Raw genomic sequence first — 25,411 nt, 5'->3', positions numbered from 1 at the left:
AACCCAATCATCTACATCATCAAAATGCTTCATTTCGTACACAATTTCCTGTTCAACTAATTCCACACCCTCACCACAATAAACCAGTACAACATGATTACAGAGTTGAACTGCAAAATTTATCCACCCTTCCCACCCATTCTATCTCATATGCGCCACTAGAAAAAACTTACAATGAGATTTATAATGTTTCAAATTCAAAAATTGTAGAAGTTATGGAAAAAAATGAGGTTTCTTCTAGTTTGCATCAACAAGCCATTTTAAAAGCTCAAGAACTTCATGATATGATGGATATGGGAAATCAACAAAGTAAAGGATATATTGAAGATTGGTTTCACTCCATCATTTGTTTGCAGCATCACTCCATACTTCAACAATTTTTGACACCATCTTTTGAAGGGAAGTTGACTTCTCATACCCTAATATTCATTAACATGCATTCTTCAAATTTGGGTATGTGCATACTTGAAGCATTATTTCAAAAATGGTTCCAATGGAAGTACTCATATACTTAATCATATTCATTTTTCAAATCAAAATAGGTTAGTGTAGAAAATAAAATAAAAAAAGACATAAATAAATACATTTTGTTTTAATGTAAAACTATTTTTTTTGCTACAACATGCTATGGAAATCAATATCGGTGATAATTTTTTTTAATTCATTTGTGTATGTAGATGAATTATAATGGAAATAATAGTTCTACAAGAACTCATATTCATTTCTATCACCAATTTGGAAAAAATGCTTGAATATCATATTTTTGGCTTGTGGGCTTGATGGAATTTCTGAAAACACAGTCGAGACAGTCATGTTTTGAGGGACCAAAAGGCAATATTCTTAAAATATATTTCTACTCTAATTAGCCCTTGATTTCTACTTTCCAACCGAATTTGAATCACTCAATTTGGATTTGAAACGAAAAAGTTAGAACCGAAACATTGACAGGGTGTCTAGCAGGAAGCTCAGGAACAGAGTTGGGACAGTCGGTTTTTGGAGGCCTAAATGACCATATTTTTAAAAAAAAATTCTATGGTGGATTTCCATATGAATCTAGTTTACAATTCAATTGGAATCACTCATTTTAGATATCTTATGGGGAAGTTATGATCAAAATACTGACTGTCTATCGTAAATCAGCACCCTTAAAACTCTGTCTTTCCGCCTGTTCCTCAGAGTATTTGACTTATCAATTCTTCTTGTATTCAAAACCTGTTTCTATTGGAAATAAATAAATGAATCTAATTTCATTTCCAATTTAAATCATTTGAATCCACATCAAACGAAGAATCTATGCTTAAAACATTCACTGTTGTTCTAAGTGGGGTAATCGAAAATGACTCTGTTATGCAGGTTGTTCCAAGTAAAATTGACATATCATGTCATTGAATTTTTAAAACATGTTTCTATTGGAAATATAAATTTGAATTAGATCTCATATGGCTTTGGAATCACTCAATTTGGATGAAAAACAAAGAAGTTGTGATTAAAACACTGCTGGTTAGTATGGTCGACCACTGCTCTCCCGTAGGTGACAAATAAATTTTACTTTGTTATTTTCTCAGTGGATTTGTTATACAGAGTAACTACTTGTTGTTTTTTTGCATAATTCTTGGATTAGGAGAGCCCGATCACCTCTCTTTCTCCATGATTTAATGTTTTATTGCAGGTAGACACTCGTTTTTTTGCAGGTCCTAGGAGAAAAAGAAGGTCAATTTATGGACGAGTGATTCTTGAAAGAAATTTTAATGAAACAAGGGAATTTCATCCAACTCATTACCCAACAGATTCATAATAAAAGAAATGAAGAATTGATTTCCATTTGAAGATTCATGTCTTGTCATTGTTTCTAAAACATTTTTCAAAGAGATCATTTTTTTACATCATAGTTGTTGTAACTTAATTTATTTATTTACATATCGTTTTTAAATAAAATGTTGTTTCTTTTTTTATTTCTCCTATATTTTGTGTTTCAGGTGTTGCTTCCTTCAAATTGTAACCCATCCTCAGCATCAATGTCGTGAACAGCTAGTTCATTTTTTGCGTGCTTACATTTTATGATTGTGCATTTTGTTGTACCTTTGGAAATGAGCATCACTTCCGCATTTTGTTGTTCATTTCCAAAGGGACAACACTTCCGCATTTTTCTATTCCTTTTCAAAGGAACAGCACTTCCGCACTTTTTTTTTCTTTTCCAAAGGAACAACACTTTCACATTTTTGCTGTTCCTTTCCGAAGGAACAACACTTCTTCACTTTCACACTTTTTCTATTCCTTTTCGAAGGAACAACACTTCTGCACTTTCACACTTTCGCTGTTCCTTTCTGAAGGAACAACACTTTCACATTTTTTTTGTTCCTTTCCAAAGGATCAGCATTTTCGCATTTGTATTTTTCCTTTCAGGGAACAACACTTTTTTACATGAATTTTTTTGTTGTTCCCTACAGGAACAACACCTTTTCGTGTGTATTTTTGTTTTTTGGCGTGCATTTCCTTTGCTGTTCCCTACAAGGAACATCACTTTTTCAAGTGTTTTCCCTGTTCCTTCAAGGGAGCAACACTTTGGGAGTATTTTCAAGAACAACCCTTCCTTCCTCTTGTGGGATTATTCCTAGTTCATCTCAACCACATTTTACTGATTCCCTTTCATGGCATAAAGTACACTACTTTTATGAGGACAAGAATTATGGATTATATTGAAGCAAGTTAATATCATTCACGTTATGATTTTTAACATGACAACTCCTTAATGATAGATTCTTTTCAAAAGGGACACAATTATTTATATACTACTTTACTGCATTGTTTTTTGTTGAACATGATGTTAATTGATCATCTTAATACCATGTTGGTTCCACCCTTACTGGTTATAATCTTCTCTATCTGTAATAAATGAGATTAAGTGTATATTTTTTTCCATTGACATGTTCAACTTCTTCCACCATCCCTACTCTTAAGGAGTACTTAGGCTCCTTCTTTTTATCATAAAAATGTGTAATAACAACAAAATTTTGTTCGTAGATAGAGGATAGGGAGTCTCATTACGAGCCAGCCTACCATGTTCATAAGGTTGTAACAAAGTGACATTCCCATTGTGGCCACCACACCAGGGTTATGATTCATTGGATAGCCAAATTATCCTTGGAATAGGAGGTATCATCACGAGCCGGACTGATCACGTTTTCTACATCCCAGTGAATGGCAGTGTGGTTATCTGGTTACCACACCACCACACTGATCTCCTCTATAGAACAGCACTGGAACTCTCCATTTATAAATTGAGGATCTTGGCTCATATGGGTTAAAAAGCAACCCTGTTGAGGCTATGGACGCTTACTAGAAGTAGAGGCTCTACTTATGGTATTGAAGTTATATCTTATCGTCAATTATTACTATAATACCCTTTTCTTATTTTTTCTTTTCATTGGAAAAGTTATTTCCTTAATTTTTTCCCTATTTCGAACCTTTACGCATGAGAACTCTTTTTTGATCAATCACATCATTTTTCAACTAGAATACCATCAGCAAAGCATCTTTTTGACATATTATTGTCCTTTTTCTTTTTCACATAACTTATCATCAATCCAAAGTGTCCTATCTTTTATTCATAACTATCTTTACACACTTTTCTCTCATTATAACCATAACTCTCGATGTCCTATCATTGATATGTGTACTCTGATTCATTTACTGTTGTATTATTCATTCCCTTGCCTTGTCGTCAGCACACCACCTTTCATATGCTTTATGGTCATGGAATCCCTTTTCCAATTGGAAAGGAGAATGCATGCATTATAGGATAGCATGCGATATGATTACTGCACTCTGCCATAACTTGTTGATTTGACAAAATATTAGTATTGCATGTATACAAAAGTTTTTATGATTGAAATTTTTGCATGCATCTTAATCTATTGCTATTAAAAACTAACACTATGGATTCAAGAACATTGTATGCAAAATAGTGATTTGTTTACAGAAGAACAACAAGTATGGGGGGGGAATTCTATCGTAGCATGACCACACTATTGCAACTAACAAAAGAGGCTCAAGCAACTCGTGAACGTGAACAATTGTTCAGACATGATGTGCTTGCCTGAATTCCACCTTTTGCATCACTTTCAACACGAACTCTACCTACATCAGCTTCAACAAATGCCAGTACATATATGTCATTCCACATTTTTCTTTCTTGAGGTAAAACTTGAGGTAAAATAGCATAATTTTCTGATTTATTACGAATTTAGGAGAATTTAATGAAAATCCATTTTGAGCATTATTTATCATCCTTCATTCCACATCTTTACCATTTCCCATTTTCCGGTGGCATATCATCTTTTAGTTTGCGGGAGTGTTTCTTTCATTCATTTCTTTCTTATGACCATGTCATTCATATTCTTTATCATCCATTGTTATTCTTATTCATTTTCAACCCCTCCCTTATTCCATGTCGTTTTACACCAAACATAGAATTCAACAGATGGTAGCAACCACCTCAATTTTTATTTTCTAGAATTGCATGAGGGCATGCTAATTCTTCAGGGGGGGAGGAATTGCTATGCATGATGGATGTTTTCTACTTTCTTCCTCATTTAAGGCATACAATTTCATTTTTATACAGTGCAGAAATTGATTTCCATAATACTTTTAAAACTATGAAATCTATTCTTGTGATTTCTAGAAAACACAAACGTATCATTAAAATACACAAACCCAAATAATTTCAAGTTAAATTGGCTCATAAAATTTCGAAAATCATGCACTATCACCTACAGCCATTTTGTTTATATCTCATGATCCGTGCATCAGAATGATCTGATTTTTAGATCATAGAAGTATTAATATAGTAGAAATATACTTCCCAAATTTCAACAAAATCTGGTTTGTAGTTTTTGAGAAAATGGTTAATGAAGTTTGTTGTTACTTATATCATATTTTGTTGCAACTTCATATACACATAACTTGAACATCAATGTAAAAATTGTTACGTCTTCATCAAGATTGCTAAAATTGAATATTCATTAATTAAGGAAGAATTCATTTGTTCTATTCATTTCATGAGCTGGGATGAACAAATTTTTTATTGCTTGGTTAACACATGGGTTTTGTCTTTGGGTTGCATGAGAACATGCAATATATTCAGTTTTTTGTTGCATGAGGACATGCAATATATTCAGTGTGGGGGTGTGTTGGGCCGTTAATATGTCATTATTATTATCACTTTTGAACGCCTATTCCACCCATTTCTACTCTTCTTTATCATGTCATTTATCATGGTTTATCATATAATTCCATCTTATAATGATTTATGCTCTTATGGAAAAATATTATTTATTCTCCTTTATTTTTAATAAATTGATGATTATGCATTATTTTATCAATGATGGTTTATTAATAAATTGGTTGTAACATTACTCACCATTTTTAGCCTCCAAGATAATTTCCAGATTGAATATTTGATCATTAATGTGCCAACTCAAAAATTCGTTGGGATAAGAAGTGACGATTTTGTATTGAACATTTTGGGCAAATGCAAAAGAATCTAGAAAATCTAAAAGATGGGTTTTGTTCAGAACGGACCCAATTAGTTTTGCTTAAGCAGTTTTCCCAAATACGGACCATACTAAGAGAAACGGAAGGTTCTCTAAAGATGTTTTTCTCAGATTCATTGTGTAGTCGTTTTCCAAATTATGCCAGTTGCAATGCCAAATTCGACCTGTTCATGTTGAATGTTGATGGAAAAATATCTTAGAGATGATCTTGCTTATCAATTTGTTGAGAAAAATCCAATTTTGTAATAGGAATCATGTTGTAATTATCTATGTTGTAACTGCTCTCTGCTCTCTCTTTATTTAAATGAAAACAGAGATCAGAGAAAGGAATTCATAATTATGATTTCAGAATTAGAGATTCAGAATTAAAGATTCATGATTCATGATGGGATAAGATAGGATAGGAGGAAAAGGAGATTGTTGCATTACCATTGTAATTCTCAAAGCTTTTGCTGTTGTAATGATTTCACAGTTTGATGATGAATAAATAAAAGGGTTACTGTTCATTCGCCTTATCTGAAGTAACCCAGCAACATCCGCTGGCGGCTAAGGGCCTAGACTCTGATGCATTAAGCTGCTGCTCTGTATTATATCTTTACAATTTCTGTCGTGTGATGGTTTGATATCCTTTTCATTTCTTTAAATTTTTTTATTCAGTAATCTTTTGTTTATGAACATTTCGCAGAATTGCTCTGTTATATTGAAATCATAATTGGATTGTGTTAGTGACAAAATTATTAATTATAATTTGAAATTTCCTACTGTTAATTCTGATCTAATACTGTGTTGTCTAATTAAGACCATGGTTCATTTAATTGTTGCTCATTTGTAATTGCAATTGTTGTTCAATTAAGTTACTATTCAATTATAACTGCGATTGTTGTTGCTTCAATAACTGCGATTAATGTTCATGATGTTGGGTTAAGGTTGTTGATTCAATTATAATTGTAGTTGCTATGTATTTCTATTTAATTAGCTTTGTTGTTTAATTTTCCAATAGATTTATTTGTTGTTCCTTTTCTGCAAGGATTTGATTTCGCATTTTAAATGTTATTGCAGCAAGTGTGTTTTAGTGATCATTTCCAATTGAATTTCCATTTCTAGTTATTTGCTTTAGTGTGGATTGAAAGATCAAAAACTGTAAAGGAAACTGAATACCGTTGTTTAAGTTCTCAGATTGGAGATCCTACCTATGATTGATTTTCATTTGCATCATTTTACAAGGGAGAGAGTTATCATTACTGAGTCCTTGACTGATGGTTGTTTGAGTGAATGATATAGTTCAGAACATTTCAGTTTCTTGTTGTTCCGATTATATTTTGTTTCCAGCATTCATTTACTTTTTCATTTTAAGCACTATATTGAAAAACATTACACTTGGATAAATAGCCGCCTCAGATTGAGTACACTCTTGAAATAAAAAATCATCCCTGGTTGACAATTAATGTGAAGATAATTAGGAGTTAAAAAGACACATTTTATCACTCAACACTAGTGTATTTTGCCTATTTATCTTGATCCATTTATTTTAGAAGAAAAAGAAAGATTTGGAAACATATAACACATAAGAATAAATCATTACAGAAGAAGAAACAATACATAAACTCATTATCACAATAATTACACAAAAATAGCTGCGAAACCTAGTTTTATTCCTTGCCAAACTGCTGATACAAGTACACAATGAGTGCACCACTTCCAAAGTCCAACCTTTGCTATTGACTGAAAAAACACATCATATAGACATCAAAACCATCTAAGCTATACATCAGGGATTGAATCCAAGAGTTAAGGAGTTGTTTCAACTACATCTAAACTAAGAACAAGAAAATAGGCAGTGGAACAGCTTGCCTCTAAAACCAATGAAACTGATACATTCACTTCCAAACCACTTTTAACTGATGTATCGACCCCCTCAAGTCATTTTACATTGCATTACATCATTTACAATCATAAATTTACCAAGGAAGAGAGAAAAAGTCAACTGGTAGTCAAACTAGGAGAAATTCAAAGTTCTGAGCAAAACTAGCAAAATCTGCCCTATGCACAGCGCTATCAGCCCAATGTGCAGTGCCGCTTCAAGCCTACTTTTGGAGGGCTTCCACTCCACCAAATCAGGCCTAAGATCGCTTGTTGGAAAATTCTGCCTGTCTATTTTCTAAAACATCTTGAATTTTCTGATTTGGAGGTGATTTTCCCCCTCAAAAGTGGATTCTCCCAAGATTGCTTCCTGTGTGTCCAAAAAGTGGCAGAGAGGGCATTTTTTGAGGGATTTATTTACCTCTAGGTGACCAAGATTTGCTCCAAATTTGATGAAACTTTCAGGGATTGATGTACTCTTAATGATGAATCCAAATATATAAGCCATTTCTTCAAAAGATTTCCCAATCAAAAGCACGCATATACCACAATTTCCTGTGTTGCAAAAATTCAAAAATTGAAAATGACAAAATTTGCTCAAAACTTTCCCAGATTTGGCACAAGGGTCCCTCATTGGTTGCTTTGTTGGACTAGTTTGAAATCAGCCAAGATTTTAAGCTTATCATCCCTCTTTTTTCTCTTCAAATCCCTCCTTAATCTTGCCTTAAGTTTCTTTATCCTCATGTTGCATATCTTGTTCTGGGTTATATAATGGTGGGCCATATGCCGAAGCATATTTTTGTCTCTATTTGCTTTCTTGAGAAGCCCCTCAAGGTGTATGTTGACCCTCTCAAACCATGTCTCCCATTCATGCTCAATTTCTTGTTCAACAAGAGTTAATGGAACATTGGCCTCTTTGATCTTTTGCCTGCCTTCCATTATCATTTGTAGTTCCATGAGGACTTGCTTATCTTCCAATTGCTTGTTCTCTTACTCTATATAATTGATAATATATCTATCTCTAGCCAAATTATCATTTAACATGTGAATATGAGCCTCTTTCTCTTTCAAAAGCATGCTTTGATCTAATGATGGATTTTCAAGATCAATTACCTGAGTGTGATGAGGTGGCACATCATCATCATGCTCCTCAAGCTAAAACTCCCTCTCAACATCATCATCAATCTTTTCTCCTGGGACCTTTCCTTTCCCTTTGTCTACCTGCTGCAAATTCATTTCCCTAGAACTGTCACTAAGGGTGTCCTCCTCATAATCATACTCACTGTCCCTCTCCATGTTGAAGATTATCTCTCTTGTGATAATTGATTAGTGGTGGGTTAATGAGTGATGGAAAGATAAGTATGAAGAGATTTACAAAAAGATAAAACAGTGAGGGTGTGAGGTAAGGGAATGAGTAGGGTTTGTAATATGAAGGTTAGGGTTTTATAAAGGGATTAGGTTTTTGGGAAAATGGGGGAGGGGAATAGGACTTAGGGAAGATCGGATTAAGGGGTAGGTTTAGGGAAAATGAAATTAGGAAATAGGGAATAAGCAACTATAGTTTGTAGTGTATGAGGTAGTTTAGAGACAAATTAGGGTTTGATATTTAAGAAGCATAAACCATTAAACATGCATGAAAAACCTAGCTTAAACTGAAGGAGGGGGTATACTTACTTGAAAAAAGGTGAATGAAGCAATGGAAATGAGTGAAGATGAGTTTTAAGGGTTTGGAAGCCTCACGGACCAATGCGTAGCGCCACCAGTCCAATGTGCATAAGAACGTAACACATTGCTCATGAGGCACATGAACATGACAAGGGAATTAGTAATCCCAAGGGTACCACTACAAACTCATAGTGCCTATATCTTATCCTAAAAGTAATTTTATGAATGTCTTCCTCCTTGATCCTTACCTGATGGTAGCCTGACTTCAAGTCAATTTTGGAGAAGACTACTTCTCTACTCAACTGATCAAAGACATCGTCAATCCTTGGTAATGGGTAGCTATTATTGATGTTTGACTTATTTAACATTATGTAATCAATGCATAATATAAGTGTTCCATGTTTATTCTTTACAAACAATGCTAGTTCTCCCCATGGGGACACACTTGGCCTTATGTAACCTTTTTCAAGCATTTCCTTTAGCTGCAATTTCAGCTCAACCAATTCTGAGGTGCTCTTTCTATATGGAACCTTGGATGTTGGTCCTACTCAAGGTATCAACGCAATAGAGAAATCTATCTCTCTATGAGAGGGTAATCTAGAAATCTCCACTAGAAAGACATTTGCATACTTCTACAAAACATGATACTTTTGTAGCAAGTCAACTTCCCCGTCTTCTATTTCTCTGTCAGTTTCCTCATTCTTGGAAACTTACACTGAAAATAACATGCGTCCTTTCCTATTGTTTCATTTGGATTGCATGGAAGTAAAAAACCTTATTTTAATGGGATTTTTCTGTCCCTACAACACTCTTTTTACTCCTTTCCCGTCCAAGCACTCAATTTCCTTTTCAGAACAATCTACCTTGGTATGGAGTAAGTATAACCAATCCATGCCCAACAATATGCCATGTGCACACAATGGAAATACATTTAAATGGGCTTGTGTGGGCATGTCATTGAGTTCAAATGCACACGACCTTATCCAATGGTTGATTCTTCTATTTGTCCCAGTTTTCAACTGAACTAGCCAAGGTTATTTATGAAATTCCTTGCCCAAACCAAACTTATCAACAGGCTCTAGGCTGACATAACTATAATTAAAATTTGGATCAATTAAAATAGAAATGACTTTCTCTTGTAACTTACCTTCCATCCCAATGAGAGATGCATGGTGATCTTCTTGGTTGTTTGCCATTGCTGCGTAAATTCTTGGCATATTCTGAGTTACTTCACCCACAATGCTCACCTCTTGAGCACTGTAAATATTTAGTTGGATATCATGCTAGTGTGGATAGTCTCTCCTCCTATGGTTCCCACCACATGTCCAACACTTGAGTCACTCTCGGCCTTCAAACTTGGGTTGTGCTGATGTCCATTGTTGCACATTTTTCTTAACAGCGACATTGGTTTTTTGTTGAAGTTTTCTTGTCTAAGCAGGGTGCTTACCCTCTTTCCTTTTTGATATTTTATTGGTGCAATTCTTCTCAGGTCCATTGTTTCTTTTGGCCTACCAATTACTTGTAATATCAGGCCTACACTTTTATTGCTCATAGATATGTTCTAGATTCTTGATGGAATCCTTCAGAGTTTGGGGCTCAAATAACTTAGTTTTATCTCTCAATGGCATATATATCCCATTGAGAAATCTATGAATTTTGTCTTTTTCATCCTTGATATATGGTACATACCTCAACAGCTCCAAAAACATGGTGACATACTCATCACTGGTTAACTGACCCATTTTGATCTCATATAACTCATTTTCTTGACTATCATAATAAAATTCAGAAAAGTATTGCTCTTTGAAGAGCTTCTCAAACTCATCCCAAGTCAATACCTTTTCAACAATGACTCTAACATTCTTCAAGTTCTCCCACCACATATTGGCTTTTCCTTTTAAGTTGTAGGTGGAAACTCTAGCTTTCATATTCTCAAAATAGTCATGTATTTTAAAAAACCTCTTTATTCCTAGCAACCATGCTTTTGCATCCTCTTCTTTCTTCATATCCCCATAAAATGTGGGTGGCTTAGGCTTCTTAAATTCTTTAGGCATATGATCCTTTTATTTTCTTTCTAAGTGATGATGATGGTGATGATGAGAATGGTTGTGTGTTCAGGCAACTAATCTATATGGTTTTCTTGAATAATTCAACTGTGTGCTAGTTCCCCCTCTTGGAGTGCTCAAAGGATCACTTCTTGGCATACTTTCCTCACTTCCTTTCTCGTGCCTCTTTTTGGCCCTACCAACATCTGCTCCATTGGTTTTCTCTTTTGACCTATGAAGGCTTTTCCCATCTCTATGACTATCCCTCAATTCATTTTTCCTTTTCCTTTTCCAATCTGAGAGACTTTGTAGGATGATTACATTGATTTATGCTTGTCTTTCTTGGGTCCTTACCAACCTCTAATTTTTTGCCTTAAAGCTTCTCACCTTAGTCCTCAAGCTTCTCAAGGTGTTCATCCTATCTGGGAGTGATTCCCCCCCCTCCTTCGCCAACTGATCTCTCTTCTTAATTAGCTCTAACACCATCACTTCCATGTTGTGATTGATCGGAACTATACTCAACCATTCCATTCCTCATTGTTGTAACTTCTATGTTTTATGTTGCTTGTGATGTGTTGTCAACCACACACATTGTTAGCAATTTCATGAGAATAAATGAACACATAATTATGACCATGATATTGCATTCATGTTTCTCCCATGGAATTTTCTACTTTAACAAAACAACCATGTTAGTGTACAACATATTCACAAATTATATGCATAAATCATTCAATCCTACAATCTATCATGAGTGCATAATTAATAATAAACACATATTTATGGCCATGATCCTGCTCTCACAGAACTATTGTCAACCAAACAATTCACATTAGCACAAGTTTACCAGTGAAGTAGCAATCAATAATTCAAACGACTTTTAACACCTAAACAATTAATTTTTGAATTTCTAAAATCATCGTTGGCATGTGAGAAAGCCCATCCAGTCCATGTGTTGAACCTAAATGTTTTGATACCACTTTGTAATGTAACCCAACCCCACATTTGGCCATTAGAGGAATGGGGTATATATATATATATATATATATATATATATATATATATATATATATATATATATATATATATATATATATATATATATATATATATATATATATATATATATATATATATATATATATAAAGATATATATATATATATATATATATATATATATATATATATAGATATATTCATGAAGCCCACCATAGGCCCAATGACCTCTTCTCTCTGCATCATCCAATGCCCTCTAGGTGGGCCCCACTAGACAAGTCACCTCACTCACCCTCTCTTGGCAGTTCACAAACTCCACGATTGGTTACCCGTCGCCTTCTCAATTCAGGGATTACCTATACAATGATCCCCTCTATTGTATCTTCATTGGCACTGGGTTTGTATGCCAATCACTTCCAACGTTTCACATTATCTCGACGACTAATAGCAAGACATATTCAGTTGAGGCGCTTTTATATATCTATGGGCTCACAACATCTAGTTGATCTAGCTGTGGGCCATCCCTCTGCTAACAAGAAATTTTCTGAGCTTCCTTTGTGGTTAGTGTTGTTGACCCACGTCATCTCATTAAGTCCCTCTCGACACTCTACCACAAGCACTCTTTTCTACTTGCCAAGCTTTGCCTACTGGGCTTGCATGGATTGTGGAGCCATGTGGCCTCTCTCCCCATTAGTATTCCACTCCCAACTCTCGACTGCCACAACAATTGCTCCCACTTCATCCCTCTTACCCACATCTTAGCTTCTACGATAACTGCCAAATTTAATATCTTCTAGGGTTATGGTGCTGGAATAACTTAGCCGACATGACCCTCCTACACAAATTATAAGGGCGCGTCTAACCTCATGGCAATACTTATGTCATCCTATTGGCTTACCTCTTAGTGCTTTAACATTGAATTCAACTTTGAAGTTCTTAGTGGACCTTGTCAAGCTGACTTAACAAGTGAGCCAACCTCTGACTAATAGCACTACAATAATAGTGCGGGCCCAACCAGATTCCCATTTTTCGTATCCTACTAGGATTTTCCCAACATATTCTATGTGCCTCCTCATTTCTTCTTTCGAACTAGGTGTCCAAGCCAACGTGGTTGTGGACTAACCTTGCAACCAATGGCTATACATTCGTGTGCATGTCACTATGACGAATCTCGCTTCCCTTTTCCTTACTCTCTATTGCATGTTCCCATGGATCAGTCCGGGTAAAAATATCAGGGTCTCACCTCCAGCCCACGTAATTTATTTGGTCACACCCTTACATGATCATTGTTCCCGACTAGGATATATGGTGACATTTTTATGTTATCCTGCACTTCTTAAGCCTCTCTTTTATGCCTGTGCCCCTTGGCAATTGCTTCGAGTTGTATCTAACAGGATGACTTGTCATGGAGGTCCATATTTGACCAATAATGAAACTCTCGGGTTGGTGTGGCTTCCAGCTCATCCAAGCTACTATCATGCCAGTTGGTTCCCATTGCCTCCCATGATAATCTTCTAACGTATCCCATTCAAGCCACATCAATGCTCCGCAACCAATCGCATAAGGGGAAAATCGACCTCGCCAATAGAAGGATTTCCCATCTAGGGTTTTGATCTATAACAAGACAAGGTTGTCTGATCATTTCTTATAAGTTTATGGTTTTATCCTTTACACCATGACTCTTATAAGTTTAGGGTTTTATCCCTTTACACCATGATTCTTATAAGTTTTATCATTCTCCTTCTCTACCATGGTTCGACGAAGGGACTTGGGCCCTGCCTCATGTGACATCTTAGATGGGGATCTCCATGATCACCCCAAAAACAATCTTTGCTATTTCACACACTTCCTCGAGCCAGTCTTCTTGACCATGAATCTATTTGAGAGGTTCGACATACCTCTAGATCATCTCCAAGGATTTGTGTCAACACAAATCTCTTATTAACATGTATCATGGTGCTACCCCTCCTAATTTGGGGAGATGGACACCCCAATGTGTTCCCATCCTGTATTCCTTCCATGCTCTCAGACAAGAAATTCTATGCATGGCAACATAGGCACTCCTATGTCCATTACCTACCACGAGTTTACCACGAGCTCCTAAGAGGTTTACACCTTGCCTGCCACACACCAACAGTGCCAAAATCCACGTCAGGATTGCAAGCGACTCTATAGCAGTATGTAGAGCCTTCTGGTGCCTCACTGACATCACTATGGTGCTAGTGGAAGATATCCAACATGCTAAGGATACAAGGGTGGAAGGCCATTTAGGCAAGGCTTATTGTCTCGATTGGCCCAAGGGAAACAACCCTCATCAATGATGCAAAGCTTTAAATGCGGAACAAAAACTTGTAGGTTAGGAAATAAGTTGATGTAAGTGAATGCATACCCTACTAGATAGAGGGTCCCCTATGAAGCTATTTCATAGAAATAAAAAGGGTCTTTGAATCCACTATTTTCAAGTTTCAGTTCAAGTTCTTATGGCTTTTCTATGGCTTGTAACATGGCCTACTATTCCTCTATTATTTACTTGTGTGCTTCTTACATCATAGTTAAACAATTGTTCAAAGTAATGTTTAGCTTAATAGTATAAAAGGTCCCTATTATCATGTGTTTTATTTACACATTAATGCATCAAAGGTTTTGTGCTTAACACCAATGAGTTAACCACACAACATTTTGTTTCTAGTTCAATGCATTGCATTGTTTATTCATCAATGTCATTCATTCAATGGATAAGACATGCACAGGGACATTCAACACATTTGTTAGTGACATATATGCATAAAGGTTTAACCACATGCTTAAGAATATATAGCTGAAATATAGTCGCTAAATTCAGAACCATCACAAACAACAATGCATCACGATTCCTCAACATGTAAACAAGCATACAAAAATACTTATCTTTGAACTTTTAGGAAAAATAGGTCTAGTATAAGGACTCTACTCCCAACGATATACAATCATAACCACACTTACTTGTAGTTGTCACCTCCAAACCAGATTCTAGATTATGAGGTGGATGCTTGCTTGATAACTTGAATACTAGTTCCCAACTGAAACAAGTACTCTAGAGGACCACCTTCCTCAATCCCACCAGTTGACTACCACTTATTTGTCACACATGGAGTCCAAAGGTATCTCACCTCACCCCTAGGTGTTCATAGTGATTCGCCCCCTTCTAGGGGGTATAGAATCGAGTGCAATGATGATGTAGTCACCACAAGTCTTCAACCAAGTCTTCCTTTGATGGTGCTTCAGGATGGCCTCTTCCAAAGTTGTTACAGGGCCCCAGAGTCTTTTATTTCAACCCATAGCCTCTAGGGGACCCAAGTTGTAATAAGGATCCAGAGTCTGCTATCTCAACCCACAACCTCAAAGCGACCCAAGTTGTTACAAGGCTCTAGAGATTACTTTGCAACCCACAACCTCCAAGGGACCCAAGTTGTTGCAAGGCTCTAGAGATTACATCGCAACCCACAACCTCCAGGGACCCAAGTTGTTACAAGGATCCAGATACCTCTATCTCAACCCATAGCATCCATGGACCCAATTTTTTATAGAGATATATGGATCCTATCTCAATCCACATCCTCTAGGGACCCAAAGCTATTATAGGGATCTAGAGACTAGAAACTTAACTCATAGCCTCCAGGGAATAGAGAACCAATCCCCTTCCCTTCTCTTCTCTTCATAGCTACATGATGAGTGCTCTTTTTGGATGCTAAAACTCTTCTATATTCTCTATCTGTGTCTAGCCTACATGAGTTTGATGCCTCCTCCTCCCACTACCCTCCAATGGTCTCTCCTTTTTGTTTTTCATTTATTATTGCATCCTTGCTGATTTCAATGCATAGTTCCTCTGTCGAGATTCTTGTCCTCTTTTATTATTGTTTTTTCTCAAGTAACATGGGCCTTCATACTTTCTCTCACAACCCATTTAATTTCAAGAACCGGTTCATTTAATTCATGCATCGACCAACCTTTAATGGTTCTCTAAACAATTCAGGTTTCCTGCACAAGAAACCATAACATCCCAAGCAATCCTCCCCAACTCTGGACTCTGTGTACCTTTGACTAAGTCCCTTATTTTATTCATTTTTATTTCCACATTATAGAATATTTACAATGTATTTTGTGAGAATACCATGGATGGGGTTATCACAGATCATCCAAGACTTATGAGGAAAGTGAAGACTTAGAATTTAGGTTCTCCAAAATAGAGAAACAACTTAAAATGAAATGGATACTTGTATACTAAAAAGGGTAGATTTATTAGGTTCTCAAGAAAAATTAAAATATAAGTGATGGATGAAATGGAAAAGAAGATGAATGAAAATAAGGAATAAATGATGAAGGTAATGGAAAGAAAAATCAATGAAATCAAGGAAGAAATACAAAATTCCACAAAAAAAATTGCAAATTATCCTATTAAAGTATTTCCCAAAATAGGATACAGAGATTCAATCATGAACATAAGGAGACTCAATTACATATGTGAATTTCTTTATCATAATTGAAGAGCACAAATACTTAAACAAGTAACCATAATGATGAGTTTTCAACCCAAGATCTACATCATCAAGGTTTCAGGTCAGCACCAAGGAACTACTATATTCCAAAGATTTATATGAGGAGGTTGGATGGTAATGATCATATAACATGGATATTTTAGGTTGAGAAATACTTTGATCTACAGCAAATGTCATCTTTGCAAATGGTAAATATTGCATCCATATTCTTAGAAGAAGACCAACATGTATGGTATCAATAACTTTGTGAAAGTAAAAAATATTCTATTGTATCTTGGTCCATTTTTTCAAAGTAATTGATAACACATTATGAGAATATTAAGATAAAAACATTTTTTTGGTCAATTAGTAAATCCTAGACAAAAATGTCCAATCATAGAGTACATTCAAGAATTCCAAAAATTGAGTCTCAAGATAAAAAAACATTCTAGAAAATCATGTGTTGTGCCTATTTATGGGAACTTTAAGGGAAAGAATCCAACATGAGGTGGATATATTTGAACCTAAATACCTAATGCATGCTTTTAGTCCATGTAAGAAGGTTGATAAGAAAAAAATGGTTACTAGGAAATTGGTCACAAATAACTATAGAGAACAACATGCTTGCTCTCCTAACTTCAGTGAACCAACATGGTGGACACTTCAAAAACTAACTGAATGAAAGAAGAGAAAAAAAAAAACTATCTTTAAAATAAATACTACGTACCAAAGATTGATATGAAATTTTTTTGGAAAGTATTAAAACTAATGTTTAAAAATGCATGGCCAAATATGTGTTATATGATAGTGTGTGTTTTGGAAGACCCCTACCACAACCTCACAAATGTATTTATACCTAGCGAAGAAATTCAAAATTTTGTGGAATTTAGGTCACTTTGCTCATCTCCCATTATTTTCATAAATTAGGCGACTTTGCTCATCTGCCATTATTTTTCAGAATTTTCATAAATTTATTCATCTACTCAACTCTTACAAAGGATTTCATATGTTACACTATCAAAGAATAATCACACCCAATTTTTTATGTACCTTTGTATCGCACTTACCACCTTTCGGAGTCTTACGTCTCATTTATCAATGATGGCACGTTGGCACCTTCCATATACCACTTTGATTTTTGTGTAGGAAAGCATTGTCAATGTCGGCCACTATACCTTTATGTACCATCAATTCGGCCATTTATTATTTCTCACGTTATTGGTTGACAATTTCTTAATGACAGACATTTCATTTACATTATGTCCATTCATTTTTCAACCTAAACATTTTCCACATTATTACATTGCAATTTCGAGCTCACATGCAAAGGACTTGATATGAGAGTTGTCAAATCTATCCAATTACATGAAGATTTAAACTCACAACCTTTCAAGAGAGTACCGTCAAAGAAAACCACTATCCCTCTTATGCCTGCTCGATTCAACCATTTATTTTTCACGTTATTTCATTGCAATTTATCAAGACGGCAGTCATTTAACTTACCTTTTTGTCCCTGTCAATGCCCATGAAATTGACCCTTGCATACAACTTCTTAACTGGCTCCATGGTATCTTGTAAAATCTTCTGAACTTCCTCCATGTTCAGTTGAAATTGATGTCTTTTAGAAATTCAATTCTCTGGCCATTATTCCAAGCCTGAAACCAAAGAATAAAAAATTATCGTGAAAGTTTGCATTGATATTCCTTGAATGAGCAATATAAATATGTATTGACTTGATCTGATTTGATTTGTGTGTTAGACACTATTTTCCAAAACCTCCACAATAGTAGCATTGTAATTTTCAGTGCAGCTCTTGGTTTCATTTTATACACTTGTGTTAGAGTCAATCATAAGTGTGATTCTGAAAAATTTTAAGATATATTCATGGCTTTGAAGGAGCAGTTTATTGTGTTACATAGGAGATTACATATATCTTGGTGTTAGTAGCCGAAGGTGATTTTTTGTAAAAAAAAACATGTATGATCCTACTTTTGTCTCTAGATTTATTGATGTCTTTATTGAAAAAGAAATCTAGGAGATCCTTGATCACATAGACATCGCAGTTCATTGCAAGAAAGAATTGTTGTCTCTTAAATATCTAATAATGAAAATAGATCCTATCGTTAAGTAGATCCAGAGATACCGTCAGCCAATAAACAAGAGGAGGAACAATAAGGTTTCCACTATGAGCAGATGGCTTAAATATTTGGATGCCCTTCTCTAAGAAGCATCAGAGATGGCACAATGTTGCACAATACAAACATATAATGTTGTTATTCATTATCAAACGAGCATGAATATCTCTGGTTCTATTTTACACATCAACGAACATCTCAAATCATCCCCTTCGATTGAGTTGGCCCAACATCCAGAGTTGTTAGAGGAGAAAACTCAGAAGCTTCAACAGGACCTTGGGTAGGTTAAGAAAGCCATAAAAGACTTTGTTTCTTCAAGCATTTATGCAAGAACTTCCCATGGTGGTCCTCCTCAAACTAGCTATGCAGAGATGGAGCTTATTAATGAAGCCTTTCTAGTGGGACAACAAGAAGGATTTTCGGTTCTTGAAAATTTAGTGATTGAAGATACAGAGGCTAAGAAGATTGGCAAGGATGGATCCGAGAAAAGTCTGATTCTCAATACGCTCTTCAATAGTGAAAAGATGCGCAATCACTCCAATGAAAATTTATTACTTTGGTTGATTGTTTCGCAAATTTCGTCTATTTAGAGTCTTAGGAATGGGATCTGTGCACAAACAGTTTTACAAAAAGGTGCAGATTCACACCAGAATTTGGATGAAGAAAGTGTAAAACTAGCACAACCACATTTACCAATGTGGTTGATATACACTGATAGGCGTATATGAAGTACATCTATAATCACATTAGTAAATGTAGTTGATATACTCGAATAGGAATATATTAACCACATTCTAATTATAAGGTGTATTTGTGAAAGGCTAACTATTTTTATTATTAATAACTATACACATAATAACAACCATATTATTATATTAATATATTATCTAGTTGTATTATATTATTATATTATTATATTAATATATTACAAAAAGGTGCAGATTCGCATCAGAATCTGAATGAAGAAGGTGTAAAATTACTATTGAATAAAACATTATAGCAAATTCATAGTTTTTCCATCTTCTTCAATGATGTATGGGGAGAGGATGCCATGGAATTGTTAGAGAAATTGGGTTCACAGTGTCCTGTAAGAGAGCACTTCAAGTCCAAAATTATAATCAGTTCCTAGGATTGCACTACCCTGTTAAAAATGGGAATTGCAAATAAATACACAATAACAATGGGGGACTTGATTAAGGAGCATATTTGGAAATTGATTTCTTTTCACGATTTTCCCTATAATAATGGATTTTTCACTACAAATATTGATGAAGATATAGGCAATCATGTGTGCCATAAGTGTCGAGGGCTTCCCATTGTAGTGAAGGTGGTAGGGAGGGCAATGGCCGATAGTAATTGTCCAACAGAGTGGGAATTGACCCTAAACAATCTGCCAGGTACCGACAGCATCTATGGTTGCTTGTTGTTGAGTTATGACGCTCTTGGAAATGTGGAAAGTAATATGTAATTATGCTTTATATATGTCGTCACTTATTTCTTTAAAGGCCATGTTGTTCATATGTAATCAATCATTTTTGGTTGGCTAGGGGAAGGGCTACTAGCAATGAAGGCAGTGGTAGATGTAGACAACCAATACTAGATGTGTCGAATTTATCTTGATTGTAGATTCTTTTCTACTTGTCAACATGGTTAACGGCTCCCTCCATCTCTGTTACTATCTCCATCTACGACGAACATTATTAGTGCATAAAAATTTCCAGAGACTTTCCGATGATTTGCATAACGGCCTAATACAGCAAAATTCCATCAATGAAGGGAATCTACCACCACCGTTCTTCCTGGACCATGCAATTAAAGAAAATTGCAGACCCTCCGATTTGAAATTTGAAATTTGAATTTGGACCGCATTGCTTCAATTTTTAGTGCGTGCTTCAATATAAAATAAGTGTTTTCCATGCTTCAATGCCAAATTTGTGTTGTCCACGAGAGTTGGGGATTGTGCACACTTCAATACAAAATCTATGTTTTCCATGAGAGTTGGACCCCAATGCCCAAAATTGATCTAGTTTTGCAGAACAATATTACATGGAGAATTTTTGGAGTGAATTCCATCTTTAAAGTGAGAAATGGAGCACTATCCACATCCCTTTTTTCTCATAGAATTCAGCATGGATAGAAATTAGGAGGAAGTTGTATCTTCATACCAATAAAGGTTTTCATCTATGGGGAAAAGAATAGCAGCAGAGATGTTGAAGGAAATGTAACTAGGTTCGGTCTTAATAAATGTACTATTGATATTTGTATTTACTCAAGAAAAGAAATATTATTTTTATAATATATGTCAATGAGTTTCTTGCTCATTGAAATAGGTCTAGCACATGTTAAAGTGTTATAGGCGATTCAAATAGTCAAAAGAAAATATTGAAGACCTTAAGGGCATGTTGCACCATGTATATGCTTGTATAAGTGTCAAAGAATACTCCTCTAAGCAAAGTCAAGTCTCCTCCAAAGAAAATGAACCATCAAAGTGTCTCCTCCATAGCAAAGACACCATCAAAAGAAGCCAACCGAAGCTAAGACATCAAGGCAGCCTACAAATAGCGAGTCGGCCTAAAAGGAGGGACAGTCCTCTATATATAGAGGTTGTCCACATCTCCAGTGTCAATCATCCATTCTCTTTGAAGTTAGTGAAGTAAGGAGGAAATAAAATGGTGAACAAAGGATGAAGAATAGGTCTCCATGTGCAGCGAGGAAGGTGAAGCCTAGACCAAAGTCAAGAGGATTGTTTTCTAGGGTAGAAAATATTCACACGTGTGAGAAATAGAAGCATTCCTACAGGCATAACCTCAACAACATAATAACCTTATATATATATATATATATATATATATATATATATATATATATATATTTGTTTGGGCTAGAAAATAAGCCTAAAAGGGCCTCCCACTCAAGTGAAGGAGGAGGAAGAGTGAAGGTAATAGGATTGTTATAAAGCCTATTACAGTCACACGTGTGAAGAGGAGGAGGTTGTCTCTGTTGTTATAACAACCCTCTCATTACAGTCATAGAAGTTCATTGGTTGCTGAAGGAAGGGATCATCATAAGGAAAGGGTCTCATCAAAGGTATCTCTTCTAGAGTAAGTGCAACAAGATCTATGTGATCTACAATAATTTCTAAAAGAAATTGGTAATAAAGATTATTCAATTACGATTAGAAGCGAATCCATTTTAACAATAAACGTTGCGTATAAAAAGTTAGCCGAAACGATTGTGAGAAATATATCGCATAAAGAGTTACTCATATATTCAGCATAAAATAAAGGTCATCATCATACATAAGTGCAATAACGATAATCAAAATTCAAACTTTCATACATAAATAATTCAAAAAGAAAGGATTACTTAATACATCAGTAAAAAGGATTACGAGATAAAAGTACCATTTATAATACGTCCTACTCATTTGTTTCAACAATATTGATTTATCTTCAATCCATTCAACATCATCTAAGAGTACAAAAGTGAAATTTCAGTATAAGATGCTAAATCAGATAAAAATAAATCATGTTCCATATATTTCACCAGAACTTCTTCAAAGGGACGGAAGTGTATGTTTTGAGAGAGTTTCTGATAAAATTATGGACCCCTCTCTAAATGCATGAGAGGGGTTTAAATACTAAAACTATAAAACTAAAAATAGATTATTACAAAAATAGTTGAGGAGGTTTAAAGGACTTGCCTCAATTTATGCAAAAATAAAATCAAAATTAAAGTAAACAGGGTGACTAACTATGTTGCATTCAATCCTTTAGATCTCAAATATCCACCATAGGCTTCAGATGTGTAGGCCAGCCGACTTCAGCTTTCTTCTGTCCATTGAATATGGCATCGGTCAATTTTGTTGCCATTTTCTCAGTAGAATTGGTTAGGCATCACAGGGTCATCCATTGGCTATGAGGCTTGACCAAATGTTGTCAATATGCCTCCCAGTCTAGCCTGGTCATTTGCCTTATCAATTACGCTTTTTTCTCCGCGACCTGTTTCCATTATTTTCCGATTCACATCTGGAAGGAACCCTGGAATGGACTCTGCTACTAGATTGGCACCATGAGAATTCTCATTGATATTTTCTATGATAATGTTTACTGCTGTCGTCGCGTCCGCTGTTGCTTTTCTGCTTCTTTAAGCCGATAATCCCAGCTTGCAAATAGAATTTCCTTATATGATTCTTCTAGCTTGGACAGGTCGGCTTTTCTCCCCTCTGTATTTTTCCAAGCGATGTGATCAGAAACCATTTTAAAGATCTCATCATATTCAAGTCACATTTATACGAATTGACTTGTCAATTTATCACTTGTTTCATAATAAGATTTCCAGTGTGAAATCTTCTGGCACAGTAATTCTACCTGACGTGTCAACTGGGAATTAAGTCCGAGAGCTTCGGTAATAAATTGATCGATTTTTGGATTGTCTTTATGAAGATCAGTTATTGCCTACACCTGTGCCTCTTTCTCGGCTAAGCTAATTCTATGTTCTATTTGCATCTTTTCAAATTCCTATTGAAGCTTGGTTAACTATATCTCTACCTGCTAGTCGGATTTGACTTTTTGTAATTGTTGCTCAAGCGACATTATTTTATTTTCCTTTTCTTTAAGCAACATTTGGACTTTTGTTGCTTTGTCTATGGTCGATGTAGCATAAGAATTTGCAAACTACGAGAATCTAGTTAATTTGGCAGATGGATCGACGGTTGAGTCCTTCCATAGAACATCCATTAATTCATTTTCAGGGCTAGCAGCAACTATAGAGTCCAATTTTCTTTTCTTTCTTTGCATTTTCACCATGGCCTTATGTTGTGGGCCATAGAATACATCCAGAGGGAGTGTTTCTTCAATATTCAGAATTATTTCGAAGGTGGGGATAACAAGGATATGCTCTACTTCTAGTTCTTTTGCAGTTTCTTCCACTATAATTTCCAAAGCTATCTTCTATTGTAGCGTTTGTAGCTCTGGCACCTGTTCCTCTATATTGAGACTTTTATTAAAATTATCCCACTCTTCCTCTAAGTCAATTACCGTGGGTTTAAATGGTTGCACAGAGGTAGTAGGTATTTCAACCTACTTGCTAGTTGAAGCTTCTTCAGCTATCTTTCGTGTAGATTGGGCTGTATCCTCGATGCTCCTGCTTTTGCAATTCTGTGATGAATGTCGTGATTCCTTGATAGATTTTTCTTGAGACTCTACTCTAGAATCAGATTTAGAATTTTCTTTGGAGTCACCTTCTATAGTCACACTAGGAGTAGGCTCCCTTATTGGTTCAATTAACAATTGGTCCAATGTAACCATTGCCAGCCTTCTTTCTGTGTAACTGTAAAACTTTTCCAGATCTTCTTGGTCAAAACGTGGTTGTTCCATATGTTTCACCTTTGCAAAGGTGTTTTTCAACAAAAATATATCATCAAAAGCATCCTCCTCATTAGTGAATACTTTTATTTTCAACATAGTGGTGAAATTCTTGACTGTGCCAAAGGGGTCATACTGTCGTCCAAGGAATTTGGGTGATTGCAAAGATAGCATGTTCTCTGCTTCTTTGAATGCATGTCCCAGGTTGTGTAGTGCAAATGCTCTGCATTGTACAGGGAATGCAGGCCAAATGGCCTTCTTTGACTCTTTCAGTGTATGGCTCATTCCTCCCTCACTAGCTGTCTGGTAGGCTATCTCCCTAGCCATCAATTTATCTGGAACATAGTATGGGAGGATGTGGGGGGAGGTGATGCTACCAAAAACTCTGATATATGTAAATGTTTCCTCCCCAAACCATCTGGCCACTGGGAGGATGTCAACTTTAGCTTCTTGGGAAAATCTGGGGGCATCTCAATTATAAAGCCGCTTATGAATAGGGAGCATAACTCCATGGCAAATATTGAAAAAATGTGGTTGAAAATTGGATTCCCACATGACCTTGTGGTACACGTGAATGGAGAGTGGATTTCGGATAGTCCATTTCCATCCCATGATGGGGAACTTTGAACTAAACCAAATAGCATCCATAACATAGGCGCTCATAAAAAATGGAGGGTAAACCCTCGAAGCAATACTTCTTCTCCTTCTATATTCGATAATTATTTTTTCCAAATTGTCTGACAAGATTTAGGCCTAATTCATAATAGTATCATTAACGACTGCGTTTATTAATGGCAACCACTCCAGGGAGAACTTGGTACTATTAGGTTTGCCAAACATTCTGCACAACATAGCCGCAACAAAACTATAAGGGGGACAAATAGATGCAGTAGTGTACATACCATTTTTGTCTTTCTTGATTTTCTCTTCATTATAGGTGCAATCCACTAGGTCCCTATTCTCTTTAGCAATCTTTTCTATGAATTTCCTATTGTAGGTGATTTGGGGCTCTGGTAGGTGGTACATAAGCCATAGGTTTTCCGAAGTAAAATATTCGATGACCCCTTCACTTCTTGTCTTGAATTCCCTGTCTGAGATGTCTGCTTCATCGATAACCCATTTTACCATGTCGGTATAAGGGATTAACTTTGGCCGAGCAGCTATGTAGTGAAAAAAAGAGCAAGCTGTCTCTAGCATGGAAGCGTCTAAGGAATCTCATTCGTCAAATATAACATTTGTTTCCATAATCCTCGGTTATTCCTCCTCCAGTATGTTGT

This window comes from Pinus tabuliformis, chromosome 2_2, assembly GCF_031772625.1.
Source record: "Pinus tabuliformis cultivar Carrire ecotype Pingquan chromosome 2_2, CPIR1, whole genome shotgun sequence".
Lineage (NCBI taxonomy): Eukaryota > Viridiplantae > Streptophyta > Pinopsida > Pinales > Pinaceae > Pinus > Pinus tabuliformis.
This window is presented reverse-complemented; position numbering follows the sequence as displayed.